Below are 20,814 nucleotides of genomic sequence, written 5' to 3'. Positions count from 1 at the left end.
AATGTAGCAGCAGTTTCTGTAGTGTAGTGGTTATCACGTTTGCTTCACACGCGAAAGGTCCCTGGTTCGAAACCGGGCGGAAACAACGCTCATTGACACATACTGAAGTGCCATAGTGGTAACAGAAAATTTCATGAGTTCTTTATTTTGGAAATTCGAATACGTGCCATGAATATTTTTAAAATTCGGTTTACTCCTTGCAGAAAAATCAAGCAGCAGTTTCTGTAGTGTAGTGGTTATCACGTTAGCTTTACACGTGAAAGGTCCTCAGTTTGAAACCAGGAGGAAACACTGCTCTTTGACATGTGCAGTAGGTACTGTACTATTAACAGAGAATAGTTATTTTCATAAATGCCTAATTTTGGAAATTTGAACACGTGCCATGAATATCTGTAAAATTCGGTTTACTCCTTGCAGATAATTGTTGAAGCAGTTTCTGTAGTGTAGCGGTTATCACGTTTGCTTAACACGCGAAAGGTCCTCGGGTTGAAACCGGGCAGAAACAGAGCTCTTTGACACGTGCAGTAGGTACTGTACTTTCAACAAAGAATTTTTATTTTCATGAATTCTGTATTTTGGAAATTCGAATACGTGCCATGAATATCTGTAAAATTCGATTTACTCCTCGCAGCTAATTGTAGCAGTAGTTTCTGTGGTCTAGTGGTTATCACATTTGCTTCACACGCGAAAGGTCCCTGGTTCGAAACCGGGCGGAAACAACGCTCATTGACACATTCTGAAGTACCATAGTGGTAACAGAAAATTTCATGAATTCTTTATTTTGGAAATTCGAATACGTGCCATGAATATTTTTAAAATTCGGTTTACTCCTTGCAGAAAAATCAAGCAGCAGTTTCTGTAGTGTAGTGGTTATCACGTTCTCTTTACACGTGAAAGGTCCTCAGTTTGAAACTGGGAGGAAACAGTGCTCTTTGACACGTGCAGTAGGTACTGTACTATTAACAGAGAATAGTTATTTTCATAAATGCCTACTTTTGGAAATTTGAACACGTGCCATGAATATCTGTAAAATTCGGTTTACTTCTTGCAGGAAAATCAAGCAGCAGTTTCTGTAGTGTAGTGGTTATCGCATTCGCTTTACACGCGAAAGGTCCTCGGTTCGAAACCGGGCGGAAACAGTGCTCTTTGACAAGTGCAGTAGGTACTGTACTTTCAACAAAGAATTGTTATTTTCATGAATTCTCTATTTTGGAAATTCGAATACGTGCCATGAATATTTTTAAAATTCGGTTTACTCCTTGCAGCTAATTGTAGCAGTAGTTTCTGTGGTGTAGTGGTTATCACGTTTGCTTCACACGCGAAAGGTCCCTGGTTCGAAACCGGGCGGAAACAACACTCATTGACACATTCTGAAGTACCATAGTGGTAACAGAAAATTTCATGAATTCTTTATTTTGGAAATTCGAATACGTGCCATGAATATTTTTAACATTCGGTTTACTCCTTGCAGAAAAATCAAGCAGCAGTTTCTGTAGTGTAGTGGTTATCGCGTTTGCTTTACTCGCGAAAGGTCCTCTGTTCGAAACCGGGCGGAAACAGTGCTCTTTGACAAGTGCAGTAGGTACTGTACTTTCAACAAAGAATTGTTATTTTCATGAATTCTGTATTTTGGAAATTCGAATACGTGCCATGAATATTTTTAACATTCGGTTTACTCCTTGCAGAAAAATCAAGCAGCAGTTTCTGTAGTGTAGTGGTTATCACGTTAGCTTTACACGTGAAAGGTCCTCAGTTTGAAACCAGAAGGAAACACTGCTCTTTGACATGTGCAGTAGGTACTGTACTATTAACAGAGAATAGTTATTTTCATAAATGCCTAATTTTGGAAATTTGAACACGTGCCATGAATATCTGTAAAATTCGATTTACTCCTTGCAGATAATCTTTGAAGAAGTTTCTGTAGTGTTGTGGTTATCACGTTCGCTGAACACGCGAAAGGTCCTCGGTTTGAAACCGGGCGGAAACAGTGCTCTTTGACAAGTGCAGTAGGTACTGTACTTTCAACAAAGAATTGTTATTTTCATGAATTCTGTATTTTGGAAATTCGAATACGTGCCATGAATATCTGTAAAATTCGGTTTATTCCTCGCAGCTAAATGTAGCAGCAGTTTCTGTAGTGTAGTGGTTATCACGTTTGCTTCACACGCGAAAGGTCCCAGGTTCGAAACCGGGCGGAAACAACACTCATTGACACATTCTGAAGTACCATAGTGGTAACAGAAAATTTCATGAATTCTTTATTTTGGAAATTCGAATACGTGCCATGAATATTTTTAAAATTCGGTTTACTCCTTGCAGAAAAATCAAGCAGCAGTTTCTGTAGTGTAGTGGTTATCACGTTAGCTTTACACGTGAAAGGTCCTCAGTTTGAAACCAGGAGGAAACACTGCTCTTTGACATGTGCAGTAGGTACTGTACTATTAACAGAGAATAGTTATTTTCATAAATGCCTACTTTTGGAAATTTGAACACGTGCCATGAATATCTGTAAAATTCGATTTACTCCTTGCAGATAATCTTTGAAGAAGTTTCTGTAGTGTTGTGGTTATCACGTTCGCTGAACACGCGAAAGGTCCTCGGTTCGAAACCGGGCGGAAACAGTGCTCTTTGACAAGTGCAGTAGGTACTGTACTTTCAACAAAGAATTGTTATTTTCATGAATTCTGTATTTTGGAAATTCGAATACGTGCCATGAATATTTTTAAAATTCGGTTTACTCCTTGCAGCTAATTGTAGCAGTAGTTTCTGTGGTGTAGTGCTTATCACGTTTGCTTCACACGCGAAAGGTCCCAGGTTCGAAACCGGGCGGAAACAACACTCATTGACACATTCTGAAGTACCATAGTGGTAACAGAAAATTTCATGAATTCTTTATTTTGGAAATTCGAATACGTGCCATGAATATTTTTAAAATTCGGTTTACTCCTTGCAGAAAAATCAAGCAGCAGTTTCTGTAGTGTAGTGGTTATCACGTTAGCTTTACACGTGAAAGGTCCTCAGTTTGAAACCAGGAGGAAACACTGCTCTTTGACATGTGCAGTAGGTACTGTACTATTAACAGAGAATAGTTATTTTCATAAATGCCTACTTTTGGAAATTTGAACACGTGCCATGAATATCTGTAAAATTCGGTTTACTCCTTGCAGCTGAATGTAGCAGCAGTGTCTGTAGTGTAGTGGTTATCAAGTTCGCTTTACACGTGAAAGGTCCTCAGTTTGAAACCGGGAGGAAACAGTGCTCTTTGACATGTGCAGTAGGTACTGTACTATTAACAGAGAATAGTTATTTTCATAAATGCCTAATTTTGGAAATTTGAACACGTGCCATGAATATCTGTAAAATTCGGTTTACTCCTTGCAGATAATTGTTGAAGCAGTTTCTGTAGTGTAGCGGTTATCACGTTTGCTTAACACGCGAAAGGTCCTCGGGTTGAAACCGGGCGGAAACAGAGCTCTTTGACACGTGCAGTAGGTACTGTACTTTCAACAAAGAATTGTTATTTTCATGAATTCTGTATTTTGGAAATTCGAATACGTGCCATGAATATCTGTAAAATTTGATTTACTCCTCGCAGCTAATTGTAGCAGTAGTTTCTGTGGTCTAGTGGTTATCACATTTGCTTCACACGCGAAAGGTCCCTGGTTCGAAACCGGGCGGAAACAACGCTCATTGACACATTCTGAAGTACCATAGTGGTAACAGAAAATTTCATGAATTCTTTATTTTGGAAATTCGAATACGTGCCATGAATATTTTTAAAATTCGGTTTACTCCTTGCAGAAAAATCAAGCAGCAGTTTCTGTAGTGTAGTGGTTATCACGTTCTCTTTACACGTGAAAGGTCCTCAGTTTGAAACTGGGAGGAAACAGTGCTCTTTGACACGTGCAGTAGGTACTGTACTATTAACAGAGAATAGTTATTTTCATAAATGCCTACTTTTGGAAATTTGAACACGTGCCATGAATATCTGTAAAATTCGGTTTACTCCTTGCAGATAATTGTTGCAGAAGTTTCTGTAGTGTAGTGGTTATCACGTTCGCTTAACACGCGAAAGGTCCTCGGTTCGAAACCGGGCGGAAACAGAGCTCTTTGACACGTGCAGTAGGTACTGTACTTTCAACAAAGAATTGTTATTTTCATGAATTCTGTATTTTGGAAATTCGAATACGTGCCATGAATATCTGTAAAATTCGGTTTATTCCTCGCAGCTAAATGTAGCAGCAGTTTCTGTAGTGTAGTTGTTATCACGTTTGCTTCACACGCGAAAGGTCCCTGGTTCGAAACCGGGCGGAAACAACGCTCATTGACACATACTGAAGTGCCATAGTGGTAACAGAAAATTTCATGAGTTCTTTATTTTGGAAATTCGAATACGTGCCATGAATATTTTTAAAATTCGGTTTACTCCTTGCAGAAAAATCAAGCAGCAGTTTCTGTAGTGTAGTGGTTATCACGTTAGCTTTACACGTGAAAGGTCCTCAGTTTGAAACCAGGAGGAAACACTGCTCTTTGACATGTGCAGTAGGTACTGTACTATTAACAGAGAATAGTTATTTTCATAAATGCCTAATTTTGGAAATTTGAACACGTGCCATGAATATCTGTAAAATTCGGTTTACTCCTTGCAGATAATTGTTGAAGCAGTTTCTGTAGTGTAGCGGTTATCACGTTCGCTGAACACGCGAAAGGTCCTCGGTTCGAAACCGGGCGGAAACAGTGCTCTTTGACAAGTGCAGTAGGTACTGTACTTTCAACAAAGAATTGTTATTTTCATGAATTCTGTATTTTGGAAATTCGAATACGTGCCATGAATATTTTTAAAATTCGGTTTACTCCTTGCAGCTAATTGTAGCAGTAGTTTCTGTGGTGTAGTGCTTATCACGTTTGCTTCACACGCGAAAGGTCCCAGGTTCGAAACCGGGCGGAAACAACACTCATTGACACATTCTGAAGTACCATAGTGGTAACAGAAAATTTCATGAATTCTTTATTTTGGAAATTCGAATACGTGCCATGAATATTTTTAAAATTCGGTTTACTCCTTGCAGAAAAATCAAGCAGCAGTTTCTGTAGTGTAGTGGTTATCACGTTAGCTTTACACGTGAAAGGTCCTCAGTTTGAAACCAGGAGGAAACACTGCTCTTTGACATGTGCAGTAGGTACTGTACTATTAACAGAGAATAGTTATTTTCATAAATGCCTACTTTTGGAAATTTGAACACGTGCCATGAATATCTGTAAAATTCGGTTTACTCCTTGCAGCTGAATGTAGCAGCAGTGTCTGTAGTGTAGTGGTTATCAAGTTCGCTTTACACGTGAAAGGTCCTCAGTTTGAAACCGGGAGGAAACAGTGCTCTTTGACATGTGCAGTAGGTACTGTACTATTAACAGAGAATAGTTATTTTCATAAATGCCTAATTTTGGAAATTTGAACACGTGCCATGAATATCTGTAAAATTCGGTTTACTCCTTGCAGATAATTGTTGAAGCAGTTTCTGTAGTGTAGCGGTTATCACGTTTGCTTAACACGCGAAAGGTCCTCGGGTTGAAACCGGGCGGAAACAGAGCTCTTTGACACGTGCAGTAGGTACTGTACTTTCAACAAAGAATTGTTATTTTCATGAATTCTGTATTTTGGAAATTCGAATACGTGCCATGAATATCTGTAAAATTCGATTTACTCCTCGCAGCTAATTGTAGCAGTAGTTTCTGTGGTCTAGTGGTTATCACATTTGCTTCACACGCGAAAGGTCCCTGGTTCGAAACCGGGCGGAAACAACGCTCATTGACACATTCTGAAGTACCATAGTGGTAACAGAAAATTTCATGAATTCTTTATTTTGGAAATTCGAATACGTGCCATGAATATTTTTAAAATTCGGTTTACTCCTTGCAGAAAAATCAAGCAGCAGTTTCTGTAGTGTAGTGGTTATCACGTTCGCTTTACACGTGAAAGGTCCTCAGTTTGAAACTGGGAGGAAACAGTGCTCTTTGACATGTGCAGTAGGTACTGTACTATTAACAGAGAATAGTTATTTTCATAAATGCCTAATTTTGGAAATTTGAACGCGTGCCATGAATATCTGTAAAATTCGGTTTACTCCTTGCAGATAATTGTTGCAGAACTTTCTGTAGTGTAGTGGTTATCACGTTCGCTTAACACGCGAAAGGTCCTCGGTTCGAAACCGGGCGGAAACAGAGCTCTTTGACACGTGCAGTAGGTACTGTACTTTCAACAAAGAATTGTTATTTTCATGAATTCTGTATTTTGGAAATTCGAATACGTGCCATGAATATCTGTAAAATTCGGTTTATTCCTCGCAGCTAAATGTAGCAGCAGTTTCTGTAGTGTAGTGGTTATCATGTTTGCTTCACACGCGAAAGGTCCCAGGTTCGAAACCGGGCGGAAACAACACTCATTGACACATTCTGAAGTACCATAGTGGTAACAGAAAATTTCATGAATTCTTTATTTTGGAAATTCGAATACGTGCCATGAATATTTTTACAATTCGGTTTACTCCTTGCAGAAAAATCAAGCAGCAGTTTCTGTAGTGTAGTGGTTATCACGTTAGCTTTACACGTGAAAGGTCCTCAGTTTGAAACCGGGAGGAAACAGTGCTCTTTGACATGTGCAGTAGGTACTGTACTATTAACAGAGAATAGTTATTTTCATAAATGCCTACTTTTGGAAATTTGAACACGTGCCATGAATATCTGTAAAATTCGGTTTACTCCTTGCAGAAAAATCAAGCAGCAGTTTCTGTAGTGTAGTGGTTATCACGTTCTCTTTACACGTGAAAGGTCCTCGGTTCGAAACTGGGCGGAAACAGAGCTCTTTGACACGTGCAGTAGGTACTGTACTATTAACAGAGAATAGTTATTTTCATAAATGCCTAATTTTGGAAATTTGAACGCGTGCCATGAATATCTGTAAAATTCGGTTTACTCCTTGCAGATAATTGTTGCAGAAGTTTCTGTAGTGTAGTGGTTATCACGTTCGCTTAACACGCGAAAGGTCCTCGGTTCGAAACCGGGCGGAAACAGAGCTCTTTGACACGTGCAGTAGGTACTGTACTTTCAACAAAGAATTGTTATTTTCATGAATTCTGTATTTTGGAAATTCGAATACGTGCCATGAATATCTGTAAAATTCGGTTTATTCCTCGCAGCTAAATGTAGCAGCAGTTTCTGTAGTGTAGTGGTTATCATGTTTGCTTCACACGCGAAAGGTCCCAGGTTCGAAACCGGGCGGAAACAACACTCATTGACACATTCTGAAGTACCATAGTGGTAACAGAAAATTTCATGAATTCTTTATTTTGGAAATTCGAATACGTGCCATGAATATTTTTACAATTCGGTTTACTCCTTGCAGAAAAATCAAGCAGCAGTTTCTGTAGTGTAGTGGTTATCACGTTAGCTTTACACGTGAAAGGTCCTCAGTTTGAAACTGGGAGGAAACAGTGCTCTTTGACATGTGCAGTAGGTACTGTACTATTAACAGAGAATAGTTATTTTCATAAATGCCTACTTTTGGAAATTTGAACACGTGCCATGAATATCTGTAAAATTCGGTTTACTCCTTGCAGAAAAATCAAGCAGCAGTTTCTGTAGTGTAGTGGTTATCACGTTCTCTTTACACGTGAAAGGTCCTCGGTTCGAAACCGGGCGGAAACAGAGCTCTTTGACACGTGCAGTAGGTACTGTACTATTAACAGAGAATAGTTATTTTCATAAATGCCTAATTTTGGAAATTTGAACGCGTGCCATGAATATCTGTAAAATTCGGTTTACTCCTTGCAGATAATTGTTGCAGAAGTTTCTGTAGTGTAGTGGTTGTCACGTTTGTTCACACACTAAAGGTCCCTGGTTCGAAACCAGGCGGAAACAACGCTCATCGACACATTTAAGAAGTACCATAGTGTTAACAAAGAATTTCATTAATCCCTTATTTTGGAAATTCGAATACGTGCCATGAATATTTTTAAAATTCGGTTTACTCCTTGAAGAAAAATCAAGCAGCAGTTTCTGTAGTGTAGTGGTTATCACGTTAGCTTTACACGTGAAAGGTCCTCAGTTTGAAACCGGCAGGAAACACTGCTCTTTGACATGTGCAGTAGGTACTGTACTATTAACAGACAATAGTTATTTTCATAAATGCCTAATTTTGGAAATTTGAACACGTGCCATGAATATCTGTAAAATTCGGTTTACTCCTTGCAGATAATTGTTGAAGAAGTTTCTGTAGTGTAGTGGTTATCACGTTCGCTTAACACGCGAAATGTCCTCGGTTCGAAACCTTGCGGAAACAGAGCTCTTTGACACGTGCAGTAGGTACTGTACTTTCAACAAAGAATTGTTATTTTCATAAATTCTGTATTTTGGAAATTCGAATACGTGCCCTGAATATCTGTAAAATTCGGTTTACTTCTTGCAGGAAAATCAAGCAGCAGTTTCTGTAGTGTAGTGGTTATCACGTTCGCTTTACACGCGAAAGGTCCTCGGTTCGAAACCGGGCGGAAACAGAGCTCTTTGACAAGTGCAGTAGGTACTGTACTTTCAATAAAGAATTGTTATTTCATGAATTCTGTATTTTGGAAATTCGAATACGTGCCATGAATATCTGTAAAATTCGGTTTACTCCTCGCAGCTAAATGTAGCAGCAGTTTCTGTAGTGTAGTGGTTGTCACGTTTGTTCACACCCTAAAGGTCCCTGGTTCGAAACCAGGCGGAAACAACGCTCATCGACACATTTAAGAAGTACCATAGTGTTAACAAAGAATTTCATTAATCCCTTATTTTGGAAATTCGAATACGTGCCATGAATATTTTTAAAATTCGGTTTACTCCTTGCAGCTAATTGTAGCAGTAATTTCTGTGGTGTAGTGGTTATCACGTTCGCTTCACTTTTGAAATGTCCCTGATTCGAAACCGGGCGGAAACAACGCTCATTGACACATTCTGTAGTACCATAGTGGTAACAGAAAATTTCATGAATTCTTTATTTTGGAAATTCGAATACGTGCCATGAATATTTTTTAAATTCGGTTTACTCCTTGCAGAAAAATCAAGCAGCAGTTTCTGTAGTGTAGTGGTTATCACGTTAGCTTTACACGTGAAAGGTCCTCAGTTTGAAACTGGGAGGAAACAGTGCTCTTTGACACGTGCAGTAGGTACTGTACTATTAACAGAGAATAGTTATTTTCATAAATGCCTACTTTTGGAAATTTGAACACGTGCCATGAATATCTGTAAAATTCGGTTTACTTCTTGCAGGAAAATCAAGCAGCAGTTTCTGTAGTGTAGTGGTTATCGCGTTCGCTTTACACGCGAAAGGTCCTCGGTTCGAATCCGGGCGGAAACAGTGCTCTTTGACAAGTGCAGTAGGTACTGTACATTCAACAAAGAATTGTTATTTTCATGAATTCTGTATTTTGGAAATTTGAACACGTGCCATGAATATCTGTAAAATTCGGTTTACTCCTAGCAGATAATTGTTGAAGCAGTTTCTGTAGTGTAGCGGTTATCACGTTCGCTTAACACGCGAAAGGTCCTCGGTTCGAAACCGGGCGGAAACAGAGCTCTTTGACACGTGCAGTAGGTACTGTACTTTCAACAAAGAATTGTTATTTTCATGAATTCTGTATTTTGGAAATTCGAATACGTGCCATGAATATCTGTAAAATTCGGTTTACTCCTCGCAGCTAATTGTACCAGTAGTTTCTGTGGTGTAGTGGTTATCACGTTCGCTTCACACGCCCCTTTTTGGAGTTTCAGGAAGTGGAAGAGAAGCAGGTGTCTGAGTGCTTGAGAGAGAATATCGTTTTTTTTGGAGGTCTAGTTGACTTATAAGTTTGAAAGTTTGTGAGTGACTGTAGTGAAGTTTCTGTGAAACGTTTTTGCTATTGTCCCCCATCAGCGTGAGCTGTTTGGGGGATATTGCTTAAAATAACCGGACGGACAACATGGCTTCGACATCAAGAATACAAACGACGACGAGAAAGGACAACAGTGAAATCAGAATGTTAAACGAAGAACTGAAAAAAAGAACATATGAGAAGGAACTGACGGTGAACGTGGAAATAAGTGGAGAAGGGAAAATAACAACGATGGAATTGCTGAGAGGAATAAAGGAAGTTTGCGGAACAATACTGGGATGTCGAATGAAAGACGGGAATAAGTATGAAGTAACAATGTCTCATGTAAATGGAAAAGAAAGACTAATAGACGGGCTAAAGATAAAGAACTGTCAAATCATGGCTAAAGAACTAGGGAACGATGAGCTGGTGGTGTCCTTTTTGAACTTGCCCGCATACATTACGGATGAGGAGATAGAAGAGAAACTAAAAGGCTGGAAGGTGAAGGCGACCACGCCAATCAAGAGGAGGATGTGGCCAGGAACGGACATTGTAGATGGGACAAGATTTTGCAAGGTAAAGTTTACAGACAATGTGCAATCCTTGCCATATTCTACTAAATTTAACACTGTCGAGGGATTTGAATATTTTCGTGTAATCCACGACAATCAAGTGAAGGTATGTAGATTATGTATTCAGCCGGGGCACATACTTAAGGAATGTCCGGAATTCACATGCCACAAATGTAGTGAACAAGGGCATTATGCCAGAGAATGTCGGAACATAGGAAATGTGTGCAAAATGTGTGACAGACCTAAAGTTAGATGTAGCTGTAATAAGGGAGAAAATCGCTTGCTTTTGCAAACGGTGGACCTCACGTCTGAGGAAGAGGGGAGTGTGCCTATGGAGAGGGAGGATGAGAGTGACATGGAGAGTGTGACTCCAGAGACAGTGGCAGATAAGCTTGAAGAGCCTGTAATGTCTCCTGGCAAAGCACGAGACGCCGTTTTAGTCTCTGCTGCTGACAAGGTGGAACAGCAGCACATGATGGGTGAAAGACATACACAGGTAGAGATGGTGCAAGGTGCTTCTCAGGTGCCTGAGCCAGCTTTAAGCCTGTGTAAAAATTACACCAAAGAGTGGGCTGGGTCCACTGAAGTCACGGGCACTGTTAAAGCGCACTTTTCAAAAGGCTTCCCCGCCGATCCCCCCAAAAATCCAAATAAAGAGACGGATGATGAAATAGATAGTGAGGATCTTCAGTTGTTTGTAAAAAATAAGAGGTCATTGTCGAAAACCAGGGAGATGATGGGTTTTGGAAAAAAGAAAAAGTAGGATTTTGAAGGACTTGTTTGGCTCTGATTATACTTCTGCACACATTCATAATGATTACAGTCGCATCCCTAAATGGTAACAGTTTGAGAAACATGAGCAAATTTGAGCAGGTATTAGTGTCTGTTAAGGCAGACATGTTGTGTTTTCAAGAGACCAATTGGACAGACTCCAAAATGCAGGAGATTAAGAGTAAATGGTCAGATTTAATTTTTTGTAGTCATGGAGGGGATAAAACATGTGGTGTGGCTATTTTGATAAAAAATGATGTGGTGCAAAATGTAAAAGAAATATATGCTGACAATGATGGCAGACTTATTGTAATTGAATTTGAAGTTCAAAATGTAGTTTTTCGTTTAATTAATGTTTATGCTTCAAACATTGAATCTGAAAGGAGAGAAATGTTTCACAAATTAAAAACACTGTGCTCAGAAAACTGTATACTGATAGGAGATTTTAATGTGAGGTGTAGTAGAATGGATGCCTCTAGTTGTGCTAAATTCAGATATGACTCTTCTAGAAATGCATTATGGAAACTTATGAATGAGGAGAATCTAGTAGATATATGGAGGGCTGAAAATCCAAACAGAAGAGTATTCTCTAGAAGGCAGGTGGTTCTAAAGGAATTAAAACAAAGCAGAATTGATTTATGTCTAGCAAAACAAGAATTGGTGCAGAATGTTAAGAAGGTGTCATATACCTTTACAGCATATAGTGATCATGCAGTAATGTCATTTCAAATGGGTTTTGGTGTGGAGAGGAGAGGGGGAGGTGTCTGGTGTTTAAATGCCAGTCTGTTAAAGGAGGAAGGATATAGAAATGAAATTGTTGAATGTATTAATGATGAAATGTCTAATGTACTGTTAAAAGAGAATGTGTGTTTATGGTGGGAGGAAGTGAAAGTAAAAGTAAAAAATAGGAGTATTAGGTACGCAAAAAATCATAACCGTTTAGATAAGCAGAAAGAAATAATGCTTAGGAATAGGATGTTGCATGAACTTGAAAAGGCTGATACGGATCCAGACTATGATGTTGTGAATTATTTGAAAATCCATGCAGAGCTGGGTCGTTATGAAAAAAATAAATGTTTGGGTGCTATTGTTAGGAGCAGGGCACAGTACGCTTTGGAGGGAGAGAAATGTACATCCTTTTTTTTGGGTCTGGAAAAAAGAAAACAAACTAAGAGTTACATTGTAGAGTTGGAAGATGAAAGAGGTGTAAAGGTAAACGATTTTGTTGGGATCTTAGAGACAGTTGAAACCTTTTACAGAAATCTTTACAAAAAGAATGATGTAGATAAAGTGTGTGTTGTAAAAGTGTTGGATACAATTAGTGCCAAAGTATCGCAGGCAGATAGAATGATGTGTGATGAAGAGATTTCGATTATGGAAATCAAGGAAGCAATTGTTAGCACGCAAGGTAATAAAAGTCTGGGTTTGGATGGTTTAACAAATGAGTTCTATAAAGTCTTTGTAGATATTTTGGCACCCATTTTAGTGAGGGTGTTTCATTATATGGAAGAGAATAAGGAAATCCCTGAGTCTATGTCAACTGGAATGTTAACGATCTTATTCAAAAATAGGGGCAGTAGATTAAAGTTAGAAAATTATAGGCCTATTAGCCTTCTAAATTCGGATTATAAGATACTGACTAAAGTGTTAGCGAATAGGATGAAAAAGGTGATTGGGAGTATTATTGAATCAACACAAGCCTACGGCATACCTGGAAGAGATATTTCAGATGTAATTTGTACAATTAGGGATGTTGTTAATCAAATGAAAAATGAAGGTGGTATAGTTTTAAGTTTGGACTTTAACAAAGCTTTCGATAGAGTGGAGCACAGCTTTTTATTACAGACTTTGGAGAGGTTTGGGTTTGGGCCAAAGTTTGTATCTTGGATCAACCTGTTGTATAGTGGGGCTAAAAGTTGTGTTAAATGTAACGGAGTGTTAACAGATACTTTCCCTGTGGAGAGGTCAGTAAGGCAGGGCTGTCCTTTGTCAGCTCTGCTGTACAGTGTTTCTACAGAACCGTTAGCTACATTGATAAATAGTAATAAAGAAGTAAGGGGTGTTGGAATCCCAGGTGGTGGTGTCAGTGTTGTACATCAGTACGCTGATGACACTACTTGTACTGTGAAGGATATAGAAAGTATTGGAAGCATTATGGGGATCATAGATATATATGGCAAGGCATCGGGTGCTAAAGTTAATATAGAGAAGACTGAAATAATGTTTGTTGGGGATATCAATGTAAACGGGTGTGAGATTCCATTCAAGAGCGCAAAGGATTTTATTAAAGTGCTGGGAGTAAACATTGGTGTAAAGGAGAAAGAGGCAAAAGATATAACTTGGACTGGGATACTTAATAAAGTCAAGCTAACGTTGAATTTCTGGAAAAATAGAAAACTAAAGTTACAAGGGAAAGTAATTGTTGCAAATGCTTTGGTATTATCCAAATTTGTGTATGTTTTGGGAGTCCTGGACATGCCGGAGTGGGTCCTAAATGAATTGAATAATGTGGTGTCAAATTTTATATGGGATGGTAAAGGAGTGAGAATATCTCAGAAAACATTGATTGCTGACTATGTGGATGGAGGTTTAAAACTTGTAGATTTAGATGTCAAAAGAAAAGCTATTAGGATAAAAACAGTAAAGAAATATTTGTATGACAGTGAAGATTATGGCTGGAAACACTTCTTTAGAGTCTACTTAGAGGAGAGTGGTGGTTGTGAGGATAATGGTTTATTGATGGGGCTTAAAAGGGCAATGTTTGAAAAGGTACCAGATTTTTATAAAGAGGTGCTAAATGCATGGGCAGAGTTGTTGCCTAATGTATATTATGAATGTGGACATATTGACCTGATTATGAATCAACCTATATTTCTGAATGAGAAAATCAAGAACAAAGAAAAAGTTTTGTATAATAAAGTATTTATGAGTGCAGGTCTACGGCAAATAAAAGATTATACATATGAGGTAATTCCAGGGTTTTTACCTGGGGAAGCTATTTTTGACATAATCAATGAATGGGATGAAGAGGTGGGAAGGGGAACAGTGAATAATATGTATGACAAGATAAAGAATAGTATACCAAGAGCATGGGTTGATTTAATAAATAGTGAAGTTGAAAGAGAAGATTTATTTGTATTTCCTAATTTGTTCATTGGTAGCAGTAAGAAGAAAGTACATTTATCTAGTATACCAGTGAAAAGATTGTATAGAATAATGGTAGGAAAAGTGTGTAGAAGGCCGGCTGCTGAGAAATTTTGGAAAGTAGTTTTCCCGGAATTGGATGAAAAAAAGATATGGGGAAATTTAAATGTAAAATATAATAGTAAGGAGTGTGAAAATAATGATTTCAAACTAAGACATAATAGAATATTTACAAAGGTGGTGCTAAAGAAAATTAATTGTGAGATAGAAAGGGAATGCGACGTATGTGGACGTTTCCCGGAAACTCTTATGCATTTGTTTATAGAATGTGAGGATTTAAAATATTTTTTTTGTAAAGTTAAGGAAATGTTATGTAGAAACTGGGGGGGAGATTTCGTGAAAAAGTATGCGTGGGAGGAACTTTTGTTATTTGGAGTGTCTGGTAAATGTGAGGGTGCTAATGTGTGTTTGTTGAATATGGTTTTGAGTTTTGTGAGGTATGCTATTTTTTGTAGGAGGAAATATGTTTCTTTTGACAGAAAGAGGGTTCAGGTGTGGAGTATCTTTATAGCACTGTTCAGTAAACACATAGATATGTTGTTTAATTATGGGATGGAACATTTTGATGAGTCTTTTGTTGAAGGGAGTGGGTTAATTTCACGAGAGGAGAGTGGAGGTATCACTTATAATTTTTGAAAGCACTGTTTTGATAATTTGATAGGGGGTGAATTGTTCACCTGCCTCTGTTAGTCTAGTGTCTTCTGTATTGTTCTCTGTGGATTGTACTGTAAACAGTAGATTGTACTGTAAATATTGTAAACAAACATTTTTGATAATAAAAAAAAAAAAAAAAAAAAAAAAAAAAAAAATCACGTTAGCTTCACACGCGAAAGGTCCCTGGTTCGAAACCGGGTGGAAACAATGCTCATTGACACATTCTGAAGTACCATAGTGGTAACAGAAAATTTCATGAATTCTTTATTTTGGAAATTCGAATACGTGCCATGAATATTTTTAAAATTCGGTTTACTCCTTGCAGAAAAATCAAGCAGCAGTTTCTGTAGTGTAGTGGTTATCACGTTAGCTTTACACGTGAAAGGTCCTCAGTTTGAAACCAGGAGGAAACACTGCTCTTTGACATGTGCAGTAGGTACTGTACTATTAACAGAGAATAGTTATTTTCATAAATGCCTACTTTTGGAAATTTGAACACGTGCCATGAATATCTGTAAAATTCGGTTTACTCCTTGCAGCTGAATGTAGCAGCAGTGTCTGTAGTGTAGTGGTTATCAAGTTCGCTTTACACGTGAAAGGTCCTCAGTTTGAAACCGGGAGGAAACAGTGCTCTTTGACATGTGCAGTAGGTACTGTACTATTAACAGAGAATAGTTATTTTCATAAATGCCTAATTTTGGAAATTTGAACACGTGCCATGAATATCTGTAAAATTCGGTTTACTCCTTGCAGATAATTGTTGAAGCAGTTTCTGTAGTGTAGCGGTTATCACGTTTGCTTAACACGCGAAAGGTCCTCGGGTTGAAACCGGGCGGAAACAGAGCTCTTTGACACGTGCAGTAGGTACTGTACTTTCAACAAAGAATTGTTATTTTCATGAATTCTGTATTTTGGAAATTCGAATACGTGCCATGAATATCTGTAAAATTTGATTTACTCCTCGCAGCTAATTGTAGCAGTAGTTTCTGTGGTCTAGTGGTTATCACATTTGCTTCACACGCGAAAGGTCCCTGGTTCGAAACCGGGCGGAAACAACGCTCATTGACACATTCTGAAGTACCATAGTGGTAACAGAAAATTTCATGAATTCTTTATTTTGGAAATTCGAATACGTGCCATGAATATTTTTAAAATTCGGTTTACTCCTTGCAGAAAAATCAAGCAGCAGTTTCTGTAGTGTAGTGGTTATCACGTTCTCTTTACACGTGAAAGGTCCTCAGTTTGAAACTGGGAGGAAACAGTGCTCTTTGACACGTGCAGTAGGTACTGTACTATTAACAGAGAATAGTTATTTTCATAAATGCCTACTTTTGGAAATTTGAACACGTGCCATGAATATCTGTAAAATTCGGTTTACTCCTTGCAGATAATTGTTGCAGAAGTTTCTGTAGTGTAGTGGTTATCACGTTCGCTTAACACGCGAAAGGTCCTCGGTTCGAAACCGGGCGGAAACAGAGCTCTTTGACACGTGCAGTAGGTACTGTACTTTCAACAAAGAATTGTTATTTTCATGAATTCTGTATTTTGGAAATTCGAATACGTGCCATGAATATCTGTAAAATTCGGTTTATTCCTCGCAGCTAAATGTAGCAGCAGTTTCTGTAGTGTAGTGGTTATCACGTTTGCTTCACACGCGAAAGGTCCCTGGTTCGAAACCGGGCGGAAACAACGCTCATTGACACATACTGAAGTGCCATAGTGGTAACAGAAAATTTCATGAGTTCTTTATTTTGGAAATTCGAATACGTGCCATGAATATTTTTAAAATTCGGTTTACTCCTTGCAGAAAAATCAAGCAGCAGTTTCTGTAGTGTAGTGGTTATCACGTTAGCTTTACACGTGAAAGGTCCTCAGTTTGAAACCAGGAGGAAACACTGCTCTTTGACATGTGCAGTAGGTACTGTACTATTAACAGAGAATAGTTATTTTCATAAATGCCTAATTTTGGAAATTTGAACACGTGCCATGAATATCTGTAAAATTCGGTTTACTCCTTGCAGATAATTGTTGAAGCAGTTTCTGTAGTGTAGCGGTTATCACGTTTGCTTAACACGCGAAAGGTCCTCGGGTTGAAACCGGGCGGAAACAGAGCTCTTTGACACGTGCAGTAGGTACTGTACTTTCAACAAAGAATTTTTATTTTCATGAAATCTGTATTTTGGAAATTCGAATACGTGCCATGAATATCTGTAAAATTCGATTTACTCCTCGCAGCTAATTGTAGCAGTAGTTTCTGTGGTCTAGTGGTTATCACATTTGCTTCACACGCGAAAGGTCCCTGGTTCGAAACCGGGCGGAAACAACGCTCATTGACACATTCTGAAGTACCATAGTGGTAACAGAAAATTTCATGAATTCTTTATTTTGGAAATTCGAATACGTGCCATGAATATTTTTAAAATTCGGTTTACTCCTTGCAGAAAAATCAAGCAGCAGTTTCTGTAGTGTAGTGGTTATCACGTTCTCTTTACACGTGAATGGTCCTCAGTTTGAAACTGGGAGGAAACAGTGCTCTTTGACACGTGCAGTAGGTACTGTACTATTAACAGAGAATAGTTATTTTCATAAATGCCTAATTTTGGAAATTTGAACGCGTGCCATGAATATCTGTAAAATTCGGTTTACTCCTTGCAGATAATTGTTGCAGAAGTTTCTGTAGTGTAGTGGTTATCACGTTCGCTTAACACGCGAAAGGTCCTCGGTTCGAAACCGGGCGGAAACAGAGCTCTTTGACACGTGCAGTAGGTACTGTACTTTCAACAAAGAATTGTTATTTTCATGAATTCTGTATTTTGGAAATTCGAATACGTGCCATGAATATCTGTAAAATTCGGTTTATTCCTCGCAGCTAAATGTAGCAGCAGTTTCTGTAGTGTAGTGGTTATCACGTTTGCTTCACACGCGAAAGGTCCCTGGTTCGAAACCGGGCGGAAACAACGCTCATTGACACATACTGAAGTGCCTTAGTGGTAACAGAAAATTTCATGAGTTCTTTATTTTGGAAATTCGAATACGTGCCATGAATATTTTTAAAATTCGGTTTACTCCTTGCAGAAAAATCAAGCAGCAGTTTCTGTAGTGTAGTGGTTATCACGTTAGCTTTACACGTGAAAGGTCCTCAGTTTGAAACCAGGAGGAAACACTGCTCTTTGACATGTGCAGTAGGTACTGTACTATTAACAGAGAATAGTTATTTTCATAAATGCCTAATTTTGGAAATTTGAACACGTGCCATGAATATCTGTAAAATTCGGTTTACTCCTTGCAGATAATTGTTGAAGCAGTTTCTGTAGTGTAGCGGTTATCACGTTTGCTTAACACGCGAAAGGTCCTCGGGTTGAAACCGGGCGGAAACAGAGCTCTTTGACACGTGCAGTAGGTACTGTACTTTCAACAAAGAATTTTTATTTTCATGAATTCTGTATTTTGGAAATTCGAATACGTGCCATGAATATCTGTAAAATTCGATTTACTCCTCGCAGCTAATTGTAGCAGTAGTTTCTGTGGTTTAGTGGTTATCACATTTGCTTCACACGCGAAAGGTCCCTGGTTCGAAACCGGGCGGAAACAACGCTCATTGACACATTCTGAAGTACCATAGTGGTAACAGAAAATTTCATGAATTCTTTATTTTGGAAATTCGAATACGTGCCATGAATATTTTTAAAATTCGGTTTACTCCTTGCAGAAAAATCAAGCAGCAGTTTCTGTAGTGTAGTGGTTATCACGTTCTCTTTACACGTGAATGGTCCTCAGTTTGAAACTGGGAGGAAACAGTGCTCTTTGACACGTGCAGTAGGTACTGTACTATTAACAGAGAATAGTTATTTTCATAAATGCCTAATTTTGGAAATTTGAACGCGTGCCATGAATATCTGTAAAATTCGGTTTACTCCTTGCAGATAATTGTTGCAGAAGTTTCTGTAGTGTAGTGGTTATCACGTTCGCTTAACACGCGAAAGGTCCTCGGTTCGAAACCGGGCGGAAACAGAGCTCTTTGACACGTGCAGTAGGTACTGTACTTTCAACAAAGAATTGTTATTTTCATGAATTCTGTATTTTGGAAATTCGAATACGTGCCATGAATATCTGTAAAATTCGGTTTATTCCTCGCAGCTAAATGTAGCAGCAGTTTCTGTAGTGTAGTGGTTATCACGTTTGCTTCACACGCGAAAGGTCCCTGGTTCGAAACCGGGCGGAAACAACGCTCATTGACACATACTGAAGTGCCATAGTGGTAACAGAAAATTTCATGAGTTCTTTATTTTGGAAATTCGAATACGTGCCATGAATATTTTTAAAATTCGGTTTACTCCTTGCAGAAAAATCAAGCAGCAGTTTCTGTAGTGTAGTGGTTATCACGTTAGCTTTACACGTGAAAGGTCCTCAGTTTGAAACCAGGAGGAAACACTGCTCTTTGACATGTGCAGTAGGTACTGTACTATTAACAGAGAATAGTTATTTTCATAAATGCCTAATTTTGGAAATTTGAACACGTGCCATGAATATCTGTAAAATTCGGTTTACTCCTTGCAGATAATTGTTGAAGCAGTTTCTGTAGTGTAGCGGTTATCACGTTTGCTTAACACGCGAAAGGTCCTCGGGTTGAAACCGGGCGGAAACAGAGCTCTTTGACACGTGCAGTAGGTACTGTACTTTCAACAAAGAATTTTTATTTTCATGAATTCTGTATTTTGGAAATTCGAATACGTGCCATGAATATCTGTAAAATTCGATTTACTCCTAGCAGCTAATTGTAGCAGTAGTTTCTGTGGTCTAGTGGTTATCACATTTGCTTCACACGCGAAAGGTCCCTGGTTCGAAACCGGGCGGAAACAACGCTCATTGACACATTCTGAAGTACCATAGTGGTAACAGAAAATTTCATGAATTCTTTATTTTGGAAATTCGAATACGTGCCATGAATATTTTTAAAATTCGGTTTACTCCTTGCAGAAAAATCAAGCAGCAGTTTCTGTAGTGTAGTGGTTATCACGTTCTCTTTACACGTGAATGGTCCTCAGTTTGAAACTGGGAGGAAACAGTGCTCTTTGACACGTGCAGTAGGTACTGTACTATTAACAGAGAATAGTTATTTTCATAAATGCCTAATTTTGGAAATTTGAACGCGTGCCATGAATATCTGTAAAATTCGGTTTACTCCTTGCAGATAATTGTTGCAGAAGTTTCTGTAGTGTAGTGGTTATCACGTTCGCTTAACACGCGAAAGGTCCTCGGTTCGAAACCGGGCGGAAACAGAGCTCTTTGACACGTGCAGTAGGTACTGTACTTTCAACAAAGAATTGTTATTTTCATGAATTCTGTATTTTGGAAATTCGAATACGTGCCATGAATATCTGTAAAATTCGGTTTATTCCTCGCAGCTAAATGTAGCAGCAGTTTCTGTAGTGTAGTGGTTATCACGTTTGCTTCACACGCGAAAGGTCCCTGGTTCGAAACCGGGCGGAAACAACGCTCATTGACACATACTGAAGTGCCATAGTGGTAACAGAAAATTTCATGAGTTCTTTATTTTGGAAATTCGAATACGTGCCATGAATATTTTTAAAATTCGGTTTACTCCTTGCAGAAAAATCAAGCAGCAGTTTCTGTAGTGTAGTGGTTATCACGTTAGCTTTACACGTGAAAGGTCCTCAGTTTGAAACCAGGAGGAAACACTGCTCTTTGACATGTGCAGTAGGTACTGTACT

At 38.6% G+C, this 20,814-nt stretch overlaps 17 non-coding genes across 17 annotated transcripts; all 17 read left to right on the top strand.

Annotated features, from left to right (window-relative positions):
- Positions 1-12: 12 nt before the first annotated feature.
- Positions 13-85, top strand: trnav-cac (transfer RNA valine (anticodon CAC)). Its single transcript has one exon. It is a non-coding gene; the product is annotated as a tRNA-Val (tRNA).
- A 981-nt stretch (positions 86-1,066) lies between these two features.
- Positions 1,067-1,139, top strand: trnav-uac (transfer RNA valine (anticodon UAC)). The gene has a single exon. It is a non-coding gene; the product is annotated as a tRNA-Val (tRNA).
- A 141-nt stretch (positions 1,140-1,280) lies between these two features.
- Positions 1,281-1,353, top strand: trnav-cac (transfer RNA valine (anticodon CAC)). Its single transcript has one exon. It is a non-coding gene; the product is annotated as a tRNA-Val (tRNA).
- A 2,677-nt stretch (positions 1,354-4,030) lies between these two features.
- trnav-aac (transfer RNA valine (anticodon AAC)) lies at positions 4,031-4,103 on the top strand. Its single transcript has one exon. It is a non-coding gene; the product is annotated as a tRNA-Val (tRNA).
- A 2,891-nt stretch (positions 4,104-6,994) lies between these two features.
- Positions 6,995-7,067, top strand: trnav-aac (transfer RNA valine (anticodon AAC)). The gene has a single exon. It is a non-coding gene; the product is annotated as a tRNA-Val (tRNA).
- A 561-nt stretch (positions 7,068-7,628) lies between these two features.
- Positions 7,629-7,701, top strand: trnav-uac (transfer RNA valine (anticodon UAC)). Its single transcript has one exon. It is a non-coding gene; the product is annotated as a tRNA-Val (tRNA).
- A 775-nt stretch (positions 7,702-8,476) lies between these two features.
- trnav-uac (transfer RNA valine (anticodon UAC)) lies at positions 8,477-8,549 on the top strand. Its single transcript has one exon. It is a non-coding gene; the product is annotated as a tRNA-Val (tRNA).
- Positions 8,550-9,315: 766 nt separating this feature from the next.
- trnav-uac (transfer RNA valine (anticodon UAC)) lies at positions 9,316-9,388 on the top strand. The gene has a single exon. It is a non-coding gene; the product is annotated as a tRNA-Val (tRNA).
- Positions 9,389-9,529: 141 nt separating this feature from the next.
- trnav-aac (transfer RNA valine (anticodon AAC)) lies at positions 9,530-9,602 on the top strand. The gene has a single exon. It is a non-coding gene; the product is annotated as a tRNA-Val (tRNA).
- A 6,882-nt stretch (positions 9,603-16,484) lies between these two features.
- On the top strand, positions 16,485-16,557 carry trnav-aac (transfer RNA valine (anticodon AAC)). Its single transcript has one exon. It is a non-coding gene; the product is annotated as a tRNA-Val (tRNA).
- A 141-nt stretch (positions 16,558-16,698) lies between these two features.
- Positions 16,699-16,771, top strand: trnav-cac (transfer RNA valine (anticodon CAC)). The gene has a single exon. It is a non-coding gene; the product is annotated as a tRNA-Val (tRNA).
- Positions 16,772-17,752: 981 nt separating this feature from the next.
- trnav-aac (transfer RNA valine (anticodon AAC)) lies at positions 17,753-17,825 on the top strand. The gene has a single exon. It is a non-coding gene; the product is annotated as a tRNA-Val (tRNA).
- A 141-nt stretch (positions 17,826-17,966) lies between these two features.
- trnav-cac (transfer RNA valine (anticodon CAC)) lies at positions 17,967-18,039 on the top strand. The gene has a single exon. It is a non-coding gene; the product is annotated as a tRNA-Val (tRNA).
- Positions 18,040-19,020: 981 nt separating this feature from the next.
- On the top strand, positions 19,021-19,093 carry trnav-aac (transfer RNA valine (anticodon AAC)). The gene has a single exon. It is a non-coding gene; the product is annotated as a tRNA-Val (tRNA).
- Positions 19,094-19,234: 141 nt separating this feature from the next.
- trnav-cac (transfer RNA valine (anticodon CAC)) lies at positions 19,235-19,307 on the top strand. Its single transcript has one exon. It is a non-coding gene; the product is annotated as a tRNA-Val (tRNA).
- Positions 19,308-20,288: 981 nt separating this feature from the next.
- Positions 20,289-20,361, top strand: trnav-aac (transfer RNA valine (anticodon AAC)). Its single transcript has one exon. It is a non-coding gene; the product is annotated as a tRNA-Val (tRNA).
- A 141-nt stretch (positions 20,362-20,502) lies between these two features.
- trnav-cac (transfer RNA valine (anticodon CAC)) lies at positions 20,503-20,575 on the top strand. Its single transcript has one exon. It is a non-coding gene; the product is annotated as a tRNA-Val (tRNA).
- Positions 20,576-20,814: the final 239 nt, after the last annotated feature.

This window comes from Salmo salar, chromosome 18 (assembly GCF_965601325.2).
Source record: "Salmo salar chromosome 18, fSalSal1, whole genome shotgun sequence".
Lineage (NCBI taxonomy): Eukaryota > Metazoa > Chordata > Actinopteri > Salmoniformes > Salmonidae > Salmo > Salmo salar.
The sequence above is the reverse complement of the archived record's forward strand: the minus strand, read 5'-3'. Positions and strand labels throughout refer to the sequence as shown.